Source organism: Ranitomeya variabilis, chromosome 5 (genome assembly GCF_051348905.1).
Source record: "Ranitomeya variabilis isolate aRanVar5 chromosome 5, aRanVar5.hap1, whole genome shotgun sequence".
Classification (NCBI taxonomy): Eukaryota; Metazoa; Chordata; class Amphibia; order Anura; family Dendrobatidae; genus Ranitomeya; species Ranitomeya variabilis.
In genome coordinates, this window is record NC_135236.1 from 348,339,247 (window position 1) to 348,357,745 (window position 18,499).

Here is an 18,499-nt window from a genome sequence, read left to right on the forward strand (position 1 = left end):
ATTTCACAACAGTTAACGGACAGAACTCACCGAAGTACCATTCATGACCACAGGAGGGAGTTCGAGAACGGAATTCACAACAGTACCTGTTGTGAACTATATTTCTTGGCTCCCTCTTGTGGTCACTAGCGGTATTACACTTGGATCATCTTTCTCCAGGTTGGTACCCACCTGGTTCGTTAGGCCTTGGGTGTTCCTATTTAGACTTCCTGGAAACTCAGTCTAGTGCCTGGAATCGATGTAGTCAGTCTATGTCTGTTTGCTCCTGACTCCTGGTCTCCTGTTCTTTGCATGATAAGCTAAGTCCTGCTTTCTTATTTTTGTTTATTCGCTTTGCTTCTATTTTGTTCCAGCTTGTTCATAATGTGATTCCTGATTGTTGCTGGAAGCTCTAGGGGGCTGATATTCTCCCCCCACACCGTTAGTCGGTGCGGGGGTTCTTGGATATTCAGCGTGGATATTTTTGTAGGGTTTTTGCTGACCGTATAAGTCTCCTTCCTATTTCTGCTATTAATTAGTGGGCCTCTCTTTGCTAAATCTAGTTCATTCTTACGTTTGTCTTTTCTTCTTACCTCACCGTTATTATTTGTTGGGGGCTTGTATTATAACTTTGGGGTCCTTTCTCTTGAGGCAAGTGAGGTCTTATTTTCTCTGAAAGGGTTAGTTAGTTCTCCGGCTGGTGCGAGACGTCTAGAATCAAAGTAGGTACGTTCCCCGGCTACTTCTAGTTGTTGTGCCAGGATTAGATATACGGTCAGCCAAGTTACCACCTCCCTATGAGCTGTTTTTTGTGTTTGCAGACTTAGCTGGAACTTCTGAGATCCTCTACCACTAGGATCATAACAAGTACCCCCCCTTGAGGAGGGGTCACCAAACCCTCACCAGAGCCCCCAGGCCGATCAGGACAAGCCAAATGAAAGGCATGAACTAAATCGGCAGCATGGACATCAGAGGCAACAACCCAGGAATTATCCTCCTGACCATAGCCCTTCCATTTGACCAAGTACTGAAGTTTTCGTCTCGAAATACGAGAATCCAAAATCTTCTCCAGCACATACTCCAGCTCCCCCTCGACCAACACCGGAGCAGGAGGATCAACGGAGGGAACCATAGGCGCCACATATCTCTGCAGCAACGACCTATGGAACACATTATGGATGGCAAAAGAAGCAGGAAGGGCCAAACGAAATGATACAGGATTAAGAATTTCAGAAATCTTATAAGGACCAATGAAATGAGGCTTAAACTTAGGAGAAGAAACCTTCATAGGAACATAACGAGATGATAACCAAACCAAATCCCCAACACGAAGTCGGGGACCAACACGGCGACGGCGGTTAGTGAAACGTTGAGCCTTCTCTTGGGACAAGGTCAAATTGTCCACCACATGAGTCCAAATTTGTTGCAACCTGTCCACCACAGAATCCACACCAGGACAGTCCGAAGGCTCAACCTGCCCTGAAGAAAAACGAGGATGAAAACCAGAATTACAAAAAAAGGTGAAACCAAAGTAGCCGAACTGGCCCGATTATTAAGGGCGAACTCAGCCAATGGCAAGAAGGTCACCCAATCATCCTGATCCGCAGAAACAAAGCATCTCAGATAAGTTTCCAAAGTCTGATTGGTTCGTTCGGTTTGGCCATTTGTCTGAGGATATAAAGCCTAAGAAAAAGACAAATCAATGCCCATCCTAGCACAAAAGGAACGCCAAAACCTTGAAACAAACTGGGAACCTCTGTCAGACACGATGTTCTCCGGAATGCCATGCAAACGAACCACATGTTGGAAAAATAATGGAACCAAAGCAGAGGAAGAAAGCAATTTAGGCAAGGGTACTAAATGGACCATTTTAGAGAAGCGATCACAAACCACCCAGATGACCGACATCCTTTGAGAAACAGGAAGATCTGAAATAAAATCCATGGAAACATGCGTCCAGGGCCTTTTCGGGAACGGCAAGGGCAAAAGTAACCCACTGGCACGAGAACAGCAGGGCTTAGCCCGAGCACAAGTCCCACAAGACTGCACAAAAGAACGCACATCCCGCGACAAAGAAGGCCACCAAAATGACCTAGCCACCAAATCTCTGGTACCAAAAATCCCAGGATGACCAGCCAACACCGAACAATGAACCTCAGAGATAACTCTATTAGTCCATCTATCAGGGACAAACAGTTTCTCCGCTGGACAACGGTCAGGTCTATCAGCCTGGAACTCCTGCAGCACCCGCCGCAAATCAGGGGAGATGGCAGACAGAACTACCCCCTCTCTGAGAATACCAACTGGCTCAGGAACCCCAGGAGAATCAGGCACAAAACTCCTTGAAAGGGCATCAGCCTTCACATTCTTAGAACCCGGAAGGTACGAAACCACAAAATTGAAACGGGAGAAAAACAGCGACCAACGAGCCTGTCTAGGATTCAACCGCTTGGCAGACTCGAGATAAGTCAGATTCTTGTGATCTGTCAAGACCACCACGCGATGCTTGGCTCCTTCAAGCCAATGTCGCCACTCCTCGAATGCCCACTTCATAGCCAACAACTCCCAATTGCCAACATCATAATTACGCTCAGCAGGCGAAAACTTTCTTGAAAAGAAAGCGCATGGCTTCATTACAGAGCAATCAGAACTTCTCTGAGACAAAACAGCCCCTGCTCCAATTTCAGAAGCATCAACCTTGACCTGAAAAGGGAGCGAAACATCTGGCTGACACAACACAGGAGCCGAAGAGAAACGACGTTTCAACTCCTGAAAGCCTCAACGGCCGCAGAGGACCAATTCACCACATCAGCACCCTTCTTGGTCAAATCAGTCAACGGTTTAACAACACTAGAAAAATTAGCGATGAAGCGACGGTAAAAATTGGCAAAGCCCAGAAATTTCTGAAGGCTCTTCACAGATGTAGGCCGAGTCCAATCATAAATAGCTTGGACTTTAACAGGATCCATCTCGATAGTAAAAGGGGAAAAAATGAAACCCAAAAAGGAAACCTTCTGAACTCCAAAGAGACACTTAGATCCCTTCACAAACAAGGAATTAGCACGAAGGACCTGGAACACCATTCTGACCTGCTTCACATGGGACTCCCAATCATCCGAAAAGACCAAAATATCATCCAAATATACGATCATGAATCTATCCAGATACTTTCGGAAGATGTCATGCATAAAGGACTGAAACACAGAGGGAGCATTAGAAAGGCCGAATGGCATCACCAGGTACTCAAAATGGCCCTCGGGCGTATTAAATGCTGTTTTCCATTCATTGCCCTGTTTAATACGCACGAGATTATACGCCCCTCGAAGGTCTATCTTGGTGAACCAACTAGCCCCCTTAATCCGAGCAAATAAATCAGACAGTAGAGGCAAAGGGTACTGAAATTTGACCATGATTTTATTAAGAAAGCGGTAATCTATACAAGGTCTCAGAGAACCATCCTTCTTGGCCACAAAAAAGAACCCTGCTCCCAATGGTGACGACAACGGGCGAATATGTCCTTTCTCCAAGGACTCCTTTATATAACTCCGCATAGCGGCGTGTTCTGGCACAGACAAATTGAAAAGTCGTCCCTTAGGGAACTTGCTACCAGGAATCAAATTAATAGCACAATCACAATCCCTATGAGGAGGTAGGGTACTAGACTTGGGTTCATCAAATACATCCCGGTAATCCGACAAAAACTCAGGGACTTCAGAAGGAGTGGAGGAAGAAATTGACAACAATGAAACATCCCCATGTACCCCTTGACAACCCCAACTGGACACCGACATTGATTTCCAATCCAATACTGGATTATGGACCTGCAGCCATGGCAAACCCAACACGACCACATCATGCAGATTATGCAACACCAAAAAGCGAATATCCTTCTGATGTGCAGGAGCCATGCACATGGTCAACTGGGTCCAGTACTGAGGCTTATTCTTGGCCAAAGGCGTAGCATCAATTCCCCTCAAAGGAATGGGATGCTGCAAGGGCTCCAAGAAAAAACCACAGCGCCTGGCAAACTCTAAGTCCATCGAATTCAGGGCAGCGCCTGAATCCACAAATGCCATAACAGAATAGGATGACAAAGAGCAAATCAGAGTAACGGACAAAAGAAATTTAGGCTGTACAGTACCAATGGTGACGGACCTAGCGAACCGCTTAGTGCGCTTAGGACAATCAGAGATAGCATGAGTGGAGTCACCACAGTAAAAACACAGCCCATTCTGACGTCTATGTTCTTGCCGTTCAGCTCTGGTCAAAGTCCTATCACATTGCATAGGCTCAGGCCTCTGCTCAGAGGATACCGCCAAATGGTGCACAGTTTTGCGCTCACGTAAGCGCCGATCGATCTGTATGGCCAAGGACATTGATTCATTCAGACCAGCAGGTGTGGGGAACCCCACCTTAACATCCTTAAGGGCTTCAGAAAGACCCTTTCTGAAAATTGCTGCCAGGGCACACTCATTCCACTGAGTAAGCACAGACCACTTTCTGAACTTCTGGTAATATACCTCCGCTTCATCCTGACCCTGACACAAAGCCAGCAAAATTTTCTCTGCCTGATCCACAGAATTCAGTTCATCATAAAGCAATCCCAGCGCCAGAAAAAACGCATCTACATTACACAATGCAGGATCTCCTGGTGCCAGGGCGAATGCCCAGTCTTGAGGGTCGCCACGCAACAAAGAAATAATGATTCTTACTTGCTGAATAGGGTCACCAGAAGAGCGGGGTTTCAGAGCAAGAAACAGTTTACAATTGTTTTTGAAATTCAGAAATTTAGATCTATCCCCAGAAAACAAATCAGGAATTGGAATTCTAGGCTCCAACATAGGATTCTGAACTACATAATCTTGAATGTCTTGTACCTTTGCAGCGAGTTGATCTACACTAGAGGACAGACCTTGAATGTCCATATCCACACCTGAGTTCTGAACCACCCAGAGTTTAAGGGGAAAAGAAAGGCAAAACACACTGCAGAGAAAAAAAAATGGTCTCAGAACTTCTCTTTTCCCTCTATTGAGATGCATTAACACTTTGTGGGCCAGCTGTACTGTTATGGACCTGGTGGTTAGGTGCACCAGGAATGACCTGATAGTTAAACACGGAATCGGGACGAGCTCTGGGGAAATGGGAACTCGGCTGACCGCAAACCCTACTCCTATCAACACAACTAGAAATAGCCGTGGAGCGTGCCTGACTCTGCCTAGACGCCTCTTCACAGCCTAAGAGCTAACTACCCCTAAAGAAAGGAAACAAAGCCTCACTTGCCTCAGAGAAATTTCCCCAAAGGTAAAAGCAGCCCCCCACAAGTATTGACTGTGAGTTAAGAGGAAATCACAAACACAGGATGAAATAGGCTTTAGCAAAGGGAGGCCAGTTTAACTAAACAGATTGAGGATAGAAAAGGGATCTTTGCGGTCAACACAAAAAACTACAAAACCACGCAGAGTGTGCAAAAAATACCCCCGCACCGACTCACGGTGCGGTGGTGCCACTCTGCACCCCCAGAGCTTCCAGCTAGGCAAGCAAAACCATATGTAACAAATGAACAAGCAGGAACTTAGCTTCGCTGGAGTAGACAGGTCCTCAGAAAGATCCAGGAGAGATCTGAACCAGTACTAGAACATTGACAGCTGGCATGGAGTAACGATCTGAGTGGAGTTAAATAGAGAATCCAGCCTAGCCCTAAATGAGGGCAGGTGGGGAAGGAATCTCAGAACCAGCAGCTCCACTCACAGCCACCAGAGGGAGTTCACGGACAGAACTCACCGAAGTACCATTCATGACCACAGGAGGGAGTTCGAGAACGGAATTCACAACAGCTACCATGGGAACTACTGTGGGGGCCATTATACAGTGTGAGAGTTAATATGGGGGCCATCATGCAGTGTGAAGGCTACTGTGGTGAGCCATTATAAAGTGTGGGGAATACTGAGGGGTCAATCACACAATGTGGGTACAATTTAGAAGTCCATCATACAGCGTGGGGACAATTTAGAATCTCTTCATACAGTGTGGGAGCTAATGTTGGGGCCATCACACAGTGTGGGTACCACTGTGAGGGACCCTCATACAGTTTGGGGGGCCATCAAAAAGTGTGCAGACCATTGAGGGGTCCACCATGAGGTGTGGGAGCTAATACGGGACAACTATATAGTTTGAGGGCTTTTGTGAGGGCTTTCATATAGTGTGGAGACTGTTGGGGGCCCTCATACAGCCTGGAGGAATTATGTAGTTGCCTTTATACAGTGTGGGGGGCTACTGTGTGGACAGTCGTAAAATTTAGGGACTCCTGAGGTGTTCCTCATACAGTGTGGGAGTTACTGTAGTGTCCATTAGACAGTGTGGTAGTTAATGTGAGAGCCATTATACAGTTTCAAGGCCACTGTGGATGGCCCTCATACAGTATGGAAGACCCCCAAAAAGTGTTGAGAACTACTGTGAGAGCCATTATACGGTGTGGGGGCTACTGTGAAGGTCCATTATACAGTGTGGGAGCTAATGTGAGGGCCATTATACTGTTTGGAGGCTACTGTGGGAGCAATCATACAGTGTGGGGACTACTGTGGCAGTCATTGAGCAGGGTAGGGCCATTATACAGTATGAGGACTACTGTGGGGGTCATTATACTGTGTTTTTGGGAGCAGTGAGGACATCATACTATAGGTAAGCTGGATGGGTATCATACTGTGTATAGGGGAGCTGTAGGCCCACCATACTGTGTATAGGGCAGCTGTATATGGGAGGACTCAGTGGACATTATTAAATGTTAAATGTGCACAAAAACATTATTGTTTCAAGGACACTCAGAGTATTGTGACCATCTAAGGTGCACATGAGGGCTTAAATACTATCTGTGGCAAAATGTGGACACTTGTTTAGGGCACTTGCACAGGATATTGTTTTCTAGGGGGCAATATTACCATCTAGAGGACACCGAGGAGGCATCTTCTTTTGTATGAGGCACAGTATTGGACATTATTATGTGGGACAGTAAGAGGAAGGCTGTTTTTTGTACCACTTACGCAAGTGCAGTAATAGGGACACATATATCAGTAGCAACTCAGTATTGCCATTATTAGTAGGATGAGGAACTTGTACAAATTGGTAATAGATGGGGAGGGTCCTGGAAATGTGAGTTGTCAAATGTGTCTTTGTTGTAATCTCTTCAGATGAGACTTGCCTGGAAAAAGTTATCATGTTGGTTTGTGCCAGATGCAAAAGACTGGAAAAGTGAACTACTCAATAAGAAAGAACGTCAGCTGTAAGTCAATGTCTGTAACTGTACTGTTATCTCTCATGTTCTGCAGGATTGGTATCTACTGCTATATTGTCACCATATGACGGCCGTCATCGCTCCCACACTCCTTCTCCCATTCTCCCGTTGAAGATGCTTTAATCTTTGAAATAAATACTGGATTTTACAGACCAGTGAGGTCTATCCATCTTTCTTTTCATATGGACTATTACTACTGTTATTTCTGGATAGGCACCGAAGGTCCAGACTTTAGCGTTTTGGCACATCAATGGAATATTGTGCCTAAGGTGTATTAGCGGTGCTTGTGTGGGCAGTTATGACTACAACTTTTATCTCTCTCTCTCTCTCTCTCTCTCTCTATCTATCTATCTATCTACTGTATGAGAGAGACAGTATTTATATGGAATGCCCGCCAGGGCCGTGGGGTATTCGGTATCGGGTCCAGTACTTAAAGGGAAGTGTCACTGCAGCGGTGACCCAGTCTGTGGCCCTGTGCGCCCAAGTAAAAGGGATGGTCTTTAAAGGGGTTTGTGAAATAATAAAAGTTCATGGCACCACCTGTAGTGCTCATTCAGGGGTGACCGACGCTGCTTAAAGGGATCATCTGAGGTGGTGTTATGGCAGCAGGGATGGTATGGCTTCTCACAGGTGAAGCTGGGTCCCCAGGGCTCCTGATGTGTTTGGCAGGGATGGTGTGGTGCCACAAATAAACAGAGGACACAGGGTTGCAGTCTCTTTACCTGGTTTACTGATGTAGAAAGCCTAAGTCCAGGATACCAGCAACAGATGTCAATGGAGTCCAGGCCCTGAAAATTAGTGGGATTCCCTTTGGCAAGCCAGATTGGGAGCCTTCCACTATGTACTAGATAATAGTCCCTTGCTGCCTGCAGCTTCTGTCAAGGTCCTCTCTTACTCCCTGTCCTGGGACAGCTCCTGCATGGTAGGCAACGCAAGCCGTTTCATTGGGGTCTCTATCCACGGTGACTCCGGGCTCTGAATGTTGCTGTACCTCAGGGTATAATGTGGGTAAATCACTTTCAATTTCCTGTCCTCTGGTTCTGCCATGGGACATGTAGTTCCACACAGCCTTGGGCTCCCGGGGCCCGGTTTCTGCGCCTCAGCTTAGAGGGAGCTCACTTGCAGCTCTCCTCTAGCTCCTTCATTTCTCCATTGCTCCTTCACTGTTCCTTGTCTGCTCCAGACTAACTAACTCCTCCTCCAGACCAGAATGTATATTATCTAGGGAAGCTCCACTGAAACCGGGTTCAGAGCTCCCCCTTCTGGCCTGGAGTCAGAATATGTTGCATGTACAGGTTACCTGTCAAAGGGATCCTCCTCATCTCCAGGCATGGCCTCACCCTCCCCGAAAGGAAGGCAATACCACTGTGGTACCTGAACTCCTGAAGTGCCACATATACACTACTACAATTACCGCAGCTTTATCACTATTATTCCTTGAATCCTCAGTTTCGTAAACTGTGCATCGGCTCTATCTCTAATCAAACCTTAGGTAAATCAGTCAATCATAATACTCAAATGAGGGCAAAATAAAGTCTGCCTCTGTAGAAAAAGACATGATTATATTAATTACATGTAGTGAGCATTCATACAAAGAGAGCAATCACTGAAAAAGGAGATCATGATGAGAAGAATAAAAGGAACAAGAAGAAATGGAAGACCAGCAACCCAATGGTTTGATACTATCAAGATAACGGCAGAGAAGACCTATTTAGGCTTGCACAAGATCGAGCTTCGTACATAGCATTCATCCATCAAGTCGCCATGGCTGAAGATCAAGCTGAGGGCTTTTAAATAAATTAATGAGTATCTTATTAGAACAACATAATTATCAAATATGGTTGAGTTTCTATCTATGGGGCATTGCTGTAAATAGATTCCTGCTAGCTATTTTGATTTGTCTGTAAGCCGGTCCATTTAATTCTAAGGCTAGGGTCACATTGCGTTAAGGCAGTCCGTTTAGTGCATAGCGCTATGGACTGCGCTAACGCAATGTCCCAAATGGGATCGCGTTAGCCGATCCCGCTAGCTCAGATCCCCGATCTGCGCTAGCGAGGAACGGACCGCGAACGCTGCAAGCAGCGTTCGTGGGCCGTCACTCAAATGACGGCACATCGCTAGCGCACGCCCAATGTGGGCGGGCGCTAGCGACGCGTTCACCATTACAGGCTATGGCGGCGTTAACGGACTACGTTAACACCGCGTTATGCCGCGGTGTAACGTAGTCCGTTAAACGCGGTCACATAACGTAATGTGACCCTAGCCTAAGATATAGCTTGTAACAAAAGCTATTGTCCCCTTTAAATACAAGAAACTGTTATAACTTTATTATATTACAACTAACAAAGCTATGAAAAAATAAAGCTCTTCACTGCAGAACGCTCGGTCCAGCACCTGCCTCAGCAAATCTTCTAAATAAATAAATGATATACCAACTGTTTAGTTTTGTATGTGGAAGTTTGCATTCATATTAGCAGCGTAGACTTTACAGAGCCATTAGCCTCTACAGCATTGAGGTGTACGGCTGCTACACAGCATAACAAGTAGTCCGCTTTACCAGGGATGAAAACAGCTCAGGGAGCAAACAAATTAACTTTATTATGTATGTGTAATGTGAAGACAGAGCTAGAAAACATCCCGAAATAGTTTATAGAACGTGGGAGAGAATAGGCAGAGAGTGCTGACAATAATTGCAAGGAAGGATTATGCAGCGCATACAGCTCTACAGTACCTCCGTTCTGCAGTCAGCACTCATCAAAAGGTCTGTTCTGAATGGGATATGAAAAGCATTTGTCTGTTCCTAGGCACTCAGCCACTCAGGTTAACATTTTTGAAGGATAATTTTAAATGAACACAAAACTATTAAAACAGCTTTGCACTTGCACCCTGTCAGCTTCGGTTTTCCAAATGAGTAATTTTGCAAATTAAGACCTAAAATTTTCTCAAAAAAGTTAACCATTATAAAAAAGGAAATATGCAGATTAAAATATTTATTTCCATGCTACATTGACATTAATGCATAAAGATTACATTAAATATATTTCCTGAAACCTGTTCTATAGCATGTGTTGTTAAAGCAACATATGTAATGAATGCTACATATACTGTAGTACTGTGAAAACATTGTAGGTAGCTGTGGGAAAAAATGCTGCAAAGTAAGAAAACTTAAAAAAAAAGTGTTAATAGTTTATTTTTATCACTTAGCAAAATACAAAGTGAATGAGCAAAAGAGAATACTAAATCAAATCAATATTTGATGGGACAACCTTTTGCCTTCCTGTATAAACAGGAATGCGGATGCAACGGCACAGAATATGCAGACTCAATGGTAAAGTAAACAAACTGGTTATTTATTGGCAATTAACAGTTTAAGTAATCAAAAGTGTGATGTCTTGCATTTTGACTAGTGTTGAGCATTCCGATGCTGCAAGTATCGGGTATCGGCCGATACTTGCTGTATCGGAATTCCGATACCGGGATTCCGATACTCTTGTGGTATCGGGTATCGGGTATCGCAACAACATTAATGTTAAAATGTGTAAAAGAGAGAATTAAAATAAAAAATATCGCTATACTCACCTCTCCGACGCAGCCGGGACTTCAGCGAGGGAACCGGCAGCGTTGTTTGTTTAAAATTCGCGCTATTACTTGGTTACGTGAATTCCCGGCTTGTGATTGGTCAGGTCGGCCACGTTGACGGGACGCGGACCAATCACAGCAAGCCGTGACGAAATTACGTCACGGCTTGCTGTGATTGGTCCGCGTCCCGGCAATATGGCCGCCCTGACCAATCACAAGCCGTGACGTCACGGGAGGCTGGACACGCGCCCATTTTAAAATGAGCGCGTCCAGCCTCCCGGCTTGTGATTGGTTGACCGCGGCGCAACCAATCACAAGCCGTGACGTCACGGGAGGCTGGACACGCGCCCATTTTAAAATGAGCGCGTCCAGCCTCCCGGCTTGTGATTGGTTGACCGCGGCGCAACCAATCACAAGCCGTGACGTCACGGGAGGCTGGACACGCGCCCATTTTAAAATGAGCGCGTCCAGCCTCCCGGCTTGTGATTGGTTGACCGCGGCGCAACCAATCACAAGCCGTGACGTCACGGGAGGCTGGACACGCGCCCATTTTAAAATGAGCGCGTGTCCAGCCTCCCGTGACGTCACGGCTTGTGATTGGTCAGGGCGGCCATATTGCCGGGACGCGGACCAATCACAGCAAGCCGTGACGTAATTTCGTCACGGCTTGCTGTGATTGGTCCGCGTCCCGGCAACATGGCCGACCTGACCAATCACAAGCCGGGAATTCACGTAACCAAGTAATAGCGCGAATTTTAAACAAACAACGCTGCCGGTTCCCTCGCTGAAGTCCCGGCTGCGTCGGAGAGGTGAGTATAGCGATATTTTTTATTTTAATTCTTTCTTTTACACATTTATATGGTTCCCAGGGCCTGAAGGAGAGTTTCCTCTCCTTCAGACCCTGGGAACCATCAGGAATACCGTCCGATACATGAGTCCCATTGACTTGTATTGGTATCGGGTATCGGTATCGGATTGGATCCGATATTTTGCCGGTATCGGCCGATACTTTCCGATACCGATACTTTCAAGTATCGGACGGTATCGCTCAACACTAATTTTGACAACTCGCAAATCACAAAAAAGCATTGAACGGCTATGCAATGAAACAAATTATTGTTTTGGATATGCTGTATGTACATAAGCACTGCCTTATACAATACAATCTAAATCGCAAAGTTGGCTGAATAATATAACAAATGATATTTATGAAACAAAGCACTGGTCTGTAGTCAGCCAAAATTCATATCGTAACTAGTATGGTTCTCACCTAACCTTTTAGATTGTCATTGTGATGACTGCAGCAGGTCCAAATGAGAATCAACTCTATTTTCTTGTTAGACCACAAGTCTTGCGCTTCAGGATACTGGTGACTCCCTGCACAAATAAGCTATCACAGCTGCAAGAGCGTAGCTCAAGGCCTTCTAGCCTCAGCTCTCTTGATTGTTCCTTTAAGTAGGTTAGTCGCCTGCCAGGGCCGTGGGATACTCGGTACCGGGTCCGGTACTTAAATGGATGTGTCATGACGGCAACGACCCGGTCTGTGGCCCTTGGCGCCATGTTAAAGGGAAGGTCTATAAAGGGGTTTTTGAAATAAAGAAAGTTCGTGACGCCACCTGTTTTATTCGGTCAGAGGTGACCAACGCTGCTTAAAGGGGTCCTCTGGGGTGATGTTATGTTAGATGGTATAACTTCCCACAGGTGAAGTATGTCCCCAGGGCTCCTGGTGAATAGATAGAAGATGGTGAGTGGTGCAGTAAAGAACGAAGGACGCAATTGTGCAGTCTTGTTACCTGGTTTACTGATGGTAGCAGGCAGCCACAGTCCAGGGCATCAGATCACAGGTGCAGGCAGAGTCCGGCCGGCTTGGAAGCGAGTTCAGAGTTCAGCTTTACCAGGTGGAGTTAAAAGCCTTCCTTCCAGCGCTGTGTTGATTTAGTCCCTTACTGCCTATAGCTTTGTAGGAAGGTCCTCTCAGTTCTCTCCGTCCTTTGTTGAAGTAGGACACAAACCCGTATGACAAGTGGCTCAAGCTTTTTTTTACAGGATCTCTATCATGACCCGGGCTCAGGGGCGAATTATAATAGGGTCAATCTGGGCGGTAGCCCAGGGCCCAGTGGTGTGGGGAGCCCTGGGCTACCACTCAGATTGCCCGCCGCCATCAGGCCATTACTGGCCTGACTGGCATATGGGCCCAGTGGGCAGAGGGGGCCCGCATCGGGCCCTGTCTCATCTGCTCACCGGGCCCCTGCCAGCGCTGTGGCAGTTAAACGCTATTGATTTGCAGGCGAGCGCCCACACGTCAATAGTTAAGAGCCGCCAGCCAATCAGAGGCTGGCAGCTGACATCAGCCGCAGCGCGCATGTCGCCGGTGTCTGATGTCATTGTCAGTCGCCGGCGAGTGCGTGCTGCTGGAGGGAGCTTCGCCGCTGGAGCACTGACAGGTGAGGAGAACTTTTTTTTATTTTTATTGTGAACGGCAATCCGGGGGCCTGGGCCAGTATGCTGGACACACCGGGGGCAGAGATGCTGGACACACTGGGGGCAATATGCTGGACACAATGGGGGCAATAAGCTGGACACACTGGCGGCAATATGCTGGACACACTGGGGAAGATTGCTGGAGACACTGGGGCAGATTGCTGGACACACTGAGAACAATATGCTGGACATACTGGGGGCAATATGCTGGAGACACTGGGGCAGATTGCTGCACACACTGGGGGCAATATGCTGGACACACTGGGGCAGGATGCTGGACACACTGGGGGCAGAGATGCTGGATATTGGGGGCACAAATGCTGGACACTGGGGGCAGAGATGCTGGACACACTGGGGGCAGAGATGCTGGACATTGGGGGCAGAGATGCTGGACACTGGGGGCAGAGATTTTGGACACACTGGGGGCAGGACTGGAGACAGATGGGGCAGGATTGGAGACATGGGCAGAATGTAGATGATTTGAGACACGCGGCAGAATGAAAGACATGGGGCAGGATTGGAGACAGGTCGTGCAGGATCATTGAGCAGGATGGATATGATGGAGACTGATGGGGCAGGACAGGGAGATCATATGGGGCAGAATGGATACTCATGAGGGCAGGATGGGATAACATATGGCTGGAGCCAGGAATGAGATGCACGGGGCCAGGATGGGGGATATTATTATTATAATAGGGGCTAATTAAGGGATATTATTACTGCAGTGATCTATTTATTTTATTTTTTGAGGACACTGTTTTAAATGGGGGCGGGGCGGTCCTGTTACTGTGTAGAGTGACACTATGTTGCCTCTTTTTCTTCATGTGGTGTAATGTTGAAGTTAGGAAAAATTAAGTAATGTGTTCTGCAAGCGGAGCTCGAGATAACTGTGTTATTTCCTGCAGAGACGAGTCCTGGCTGGATGAAGTGATGGCGGTCTGTGCTGGATGAAAGATGAGCTTCACCTAGAGACGTCCCTGGTGAGTCAGTGTTACCTATACACTGACACTATACACTGTATACTATATACAGAGGTCCTGTGTACAATGTCACCGGTGATCACTGTATTACCTCTACACAGACACTGCATACTAAGTACAAATCTCCTGTGAATACTGGCACTTATGGTGATAGTATTGTGTTTTTTTGTTTTTTTTCTTCCTAACTGAAGGGTAAATTGACTAGATCAAAGGATGTTTGACAGGTTATAGTTTCACACAGCAACTATTTTTCTGGAATAATCTGGTTCAGGTATATGATGACCCCGTCGCATGACCCCGTCGCATAACCCCGTCACATGACCCCATCACATGACCCCATCACACGACCGGGGCACCCACAGTGTCTGAACAGCCCGGGGCCCTGGCTACCCTTAATCCACCCCTGCCCGGGCTCTATGTGTCAGTGTGTCTCCTGGGCATTAGGGCGGACAGGTTACGTGTAGTCTAGCTGTCCTACCGGTTTCTGTTGTGCTTCCTAGAGTATGACACAACCTCGGTCTTCCAGTTATTATCTGCGCTCTATCAGGGATCTAGGCCAATCGCAGCCTATTCTCCCTTGCTGTCACTCTCCTGTGCTTTGCTCTCTGGCACATTCGATAAAAGCTGTTCTTCCTTCTGTATCCCGCTATCAAGGAGCTGCAGCTGCATGGCCTCTCACTCGTCCTTCTGCCTCAGACTGCACCAGTCTGCTGCCTGGCACCAACTGTCTAACTCGTCCCAACTGCCTAGCAACTGCCTAGCAACTAACTCCTCCTCCCGACCAGAGAGAACAGCTCCCCTGAAGTCATGTGTAGAGCTCCCCCTTCTGGCCTGGAATCAGAATGGTGTTGTATGTCCAAATTATCTATATTATATATATATATATATATATATATATATATATATATATATATATATATATATATATATATACAGTATATATATATATATATATATATATATATATATATATATATGTATATATATATATTTATATAAACAAAATCACACACCAAAATTATGAAAAACACATGCAATAATAACACAGAAAAATGAAAGAAAATCACACCAGAATAAAAAAACCAAAGTGTATTTAATAATAACATGGTATAAATACACCATGCTAAAAGGATTTTAAGAGAGAAACTGCAAATTATGTCCTTATGCTAAAAATTGTGATTCATTTGGAGATGTAGACAATAAGGAACATTTTAAAATTGGTTAGTTTGTAAACTGTAAAGGTACCGTCACACTCAGCGACGCTGCGGCGATATAGACAACGAGCCGACCTAAACTAGATCGCTGGAGCGTCGCTGTTTAGGTCGCTGTAGAGACGTCAAACACAGCAGCTCCAGAACGATGCAGGAGCGATCCAGTGATGTAACGGCGACTCACTTCTCGTTCTCGCTGGTTGTTAGCTCCATTACAACCATTGTTAGCGTCGTTGCTTTTGATGTCAAACATGACGATACACGCCGACCTGGCGACGAAATAAAGTTCTGGACTTCTAGCTCCGACCAGCGATATCACAGCGGGATACAGATCGCTGCTGCGTGTCAAACACAATGAGATCGCTATCCAGGACGCTGCAACGTCACGGATTGTTGTCGTTCTCTTTGCAAAGTTGCTGAGTGTGACGGTACCTTAAATCTAAATGTGTAGTTTACACCATCAGATGCACACAATGCAAATTAAAAGTATATTGGGAGTACAAAGAGACATGCATATGCAAGGTTCACGGAACATATTAATAACATTAACAAAAACACTATCTGTACATATGTCACAAGCTGCAAAACATTTTGTAAAAATTTAAATGGGAAACACTATCACACTTAAGTTCTACATAATTGAAAAAATTAAGAATAGGAGGAAAGAAGAAAATACTGCAGCACAAAGAAGCTTGGTGGATATTTCGCTTGGATACACGTACATCTAAGGGATTCAATTTACAAAAGGATATTATGTTACACTATTAAGGGGAAATATTAGACCTAATTTTTCATATAATTATACACTTTATATTTTTTTCCTTTTTTTTTCCTTTGTGTAGCACATATGGTATCAATGTTTTATTAACACACGATGCACAATTTTTAACCCCTTTCTGACCTTGGATGGGATAGTACGTCCGAGGTCAGAAGCCCGGCTTTGATGCGGGCTCCGGCGGTGAGCCCACGTCAGAGTCGGGACATGTCAACTGTTTTGTACAGCTGACATGTGCCCGCAATAGCGGCGGGTGGAATCGCGATCCACCCGCCACTATTAACTTTCATGCCCTTCTCTACCTCCAAGTTCAGTGGAGACAGCCATTGCTCAAACTCGAACTGGATATCTGTCAACAACTCTTGAGCTATGTGACTGCAATCTCCAAAGCATATTAATTTAAACACTGCCTGAATGTGATGAGCCCTGGCTTTGCAGTATAGAGGTGGGGGGATTCTCTGCATTTTTGGAATATGTATCTCATTAAGGGAGTGGTTGAGGATGCAGGTGGAGGCCCCAGAGGGTATGGAGAAGGCAAAAGCAGTGGAGGAAGTGTTAGATACAGAGGATTGTCCCGCAAGCCTTGGGGATTCCAAGACTTGGTGTCTAATGACACCTTGCTGGCTAGTGGTTTAGTTCACTATCCCTTGATGTTTAGTGGTTTAGTTCTCAATCCACTGGTTTGTCGCAGTTTAGTTTTCCAGTTTAGCAGTTTAGTTCTCTAACCCCTGTTGTCTAGCAGTTTAGTTTTCTGTCTTCTTGTGTGTAGTAGTTTAGTTCTCCAAACACAGGAGTTTAGTAGCGTAGTTCTCCAACCTCTGATATTTAGTAGTTTAGTTCTCCATCTTCTGGTGTCTAGTAGTTTAGATCTCCATCCCTTGGTGTCTATTGGTTTAGCGTATCATCCCTTGGAGAGTAGTGGTTTAGTTATTCAACCCTAGGTGTTTAGTAGTTTAGTTCTCCAACCCCTGTTGTCTAGTAGTTTAGTTCTCCATCCTCTGGTGTATAGTGGTTTAGTTCTACATCCCCAAGGGCCCAGCAAACCTTGGGGATTCCATGACTTATGGAGAAGACCCTTCATCTCTGCCCCCACATCCATCATAGTCATTGAGATTTAACGCCCCTGGCCATGCTTGCTCGTTCAGATGTTTGTGGTGAAATGCATCCTGGCAGACATAGATTTTTTTCAAGTAACAGGTGATGTTGTCTGTGGCATACTGGTGTAGGGCATGCACATCTTTCTTAGAGAAGTAATGGTGACTGGGCAACTGGTACTGTAAATGTATATATACCGCCTTACAATTACTGCTATCTCCACGATAACCCCACACTAGTTGCTGTCACCATCAAAAACTCTAAAATTTTCTAAAACTTAACATTGATAAAATCGAATTCATCATCTTTCCACCATATCATTCAACCCCCCTAACTAACCTATCCATCAAAGTCAATGACTGCCAACTGTCCCAAGCTTGACTTTGAGCTCTCCATCAAATCTGAGATCCAATCCCTTTCACTTCCTGCTGACTCCAACTCAAAAATTAATTTCTGGATTACCACATTCCTAAACCATGAATTTGCAAAAAACACTAATGCATGCCCTCATCATCCCCCGCCTCGCCTACTGCAACCTCCTGCTCTGTGGCCTCCCTTTGAACACTCTGGCAGCCATCCATTCTATCCTAAACTCTGCTGTCTGACTAATATAACTGTTGCCTTGCTATTTCCTGGCTTCTGCCCTCTGTCAATACCTACACTGGCTCCCCATGGCCCCTTTTATCTCCTCTTCCTACAATCGCTTATTAGATTTCTCCCGTAGATGCCCTCTACTCTGGAACAGTCTAACCCAACATATCATACTCTTGCCCACCATGGGAACCTTCAAAATGAACCTGAAGAATCACCTCTTCTGACAGTCCTACAACCTACATAAGCTATCGTTCCACTATACCATTGCACAATCTGCTCTACCCTCATCTATTATATCCTCACCCATCCCTTGTAGACTGTGAGTCCTTAAAGGCAGGGTCCTCTCTCCTCCAGTACCAGTTGGTGACTTGTATTCTTTAAGATTATTGTACTTGTTCTTATTATGTATACCCTTTTCACATGGAAAACAACATGGAATAAATGACGCTATAACAATTAATAATAATATTAAAGGGAATCTGTCACCTACTTTTTCGTATATAAGCTCTGGCTACAA

The 18,499-nt window shown here is 45.6% G+C and overlaps 1 long non-coding RNA gene across 1 annotated transcript in view; it reads right to left on the reverse strand.

The window, feature by feature from the left end:
- LOC143773658 (uncharacterized) overlaps positions 1-12,226 on the reverse strand; it is a 228,609-nt gene extending 216,383 nt beyond the window's left edge. Inside the window, exon 1 of the long non-coding RNA XR_013215283.1 lies at positions 12,122-12,226. This is a non-coding gene — a long non-coding RNA (uncharacterized LOC143773658). The remainder of the gene's footprint in view (positions 1-12,121) is intronic.
- Between the last annotated feature and the right edge of the window lie 6,273 nt (positions 12,227-18,499).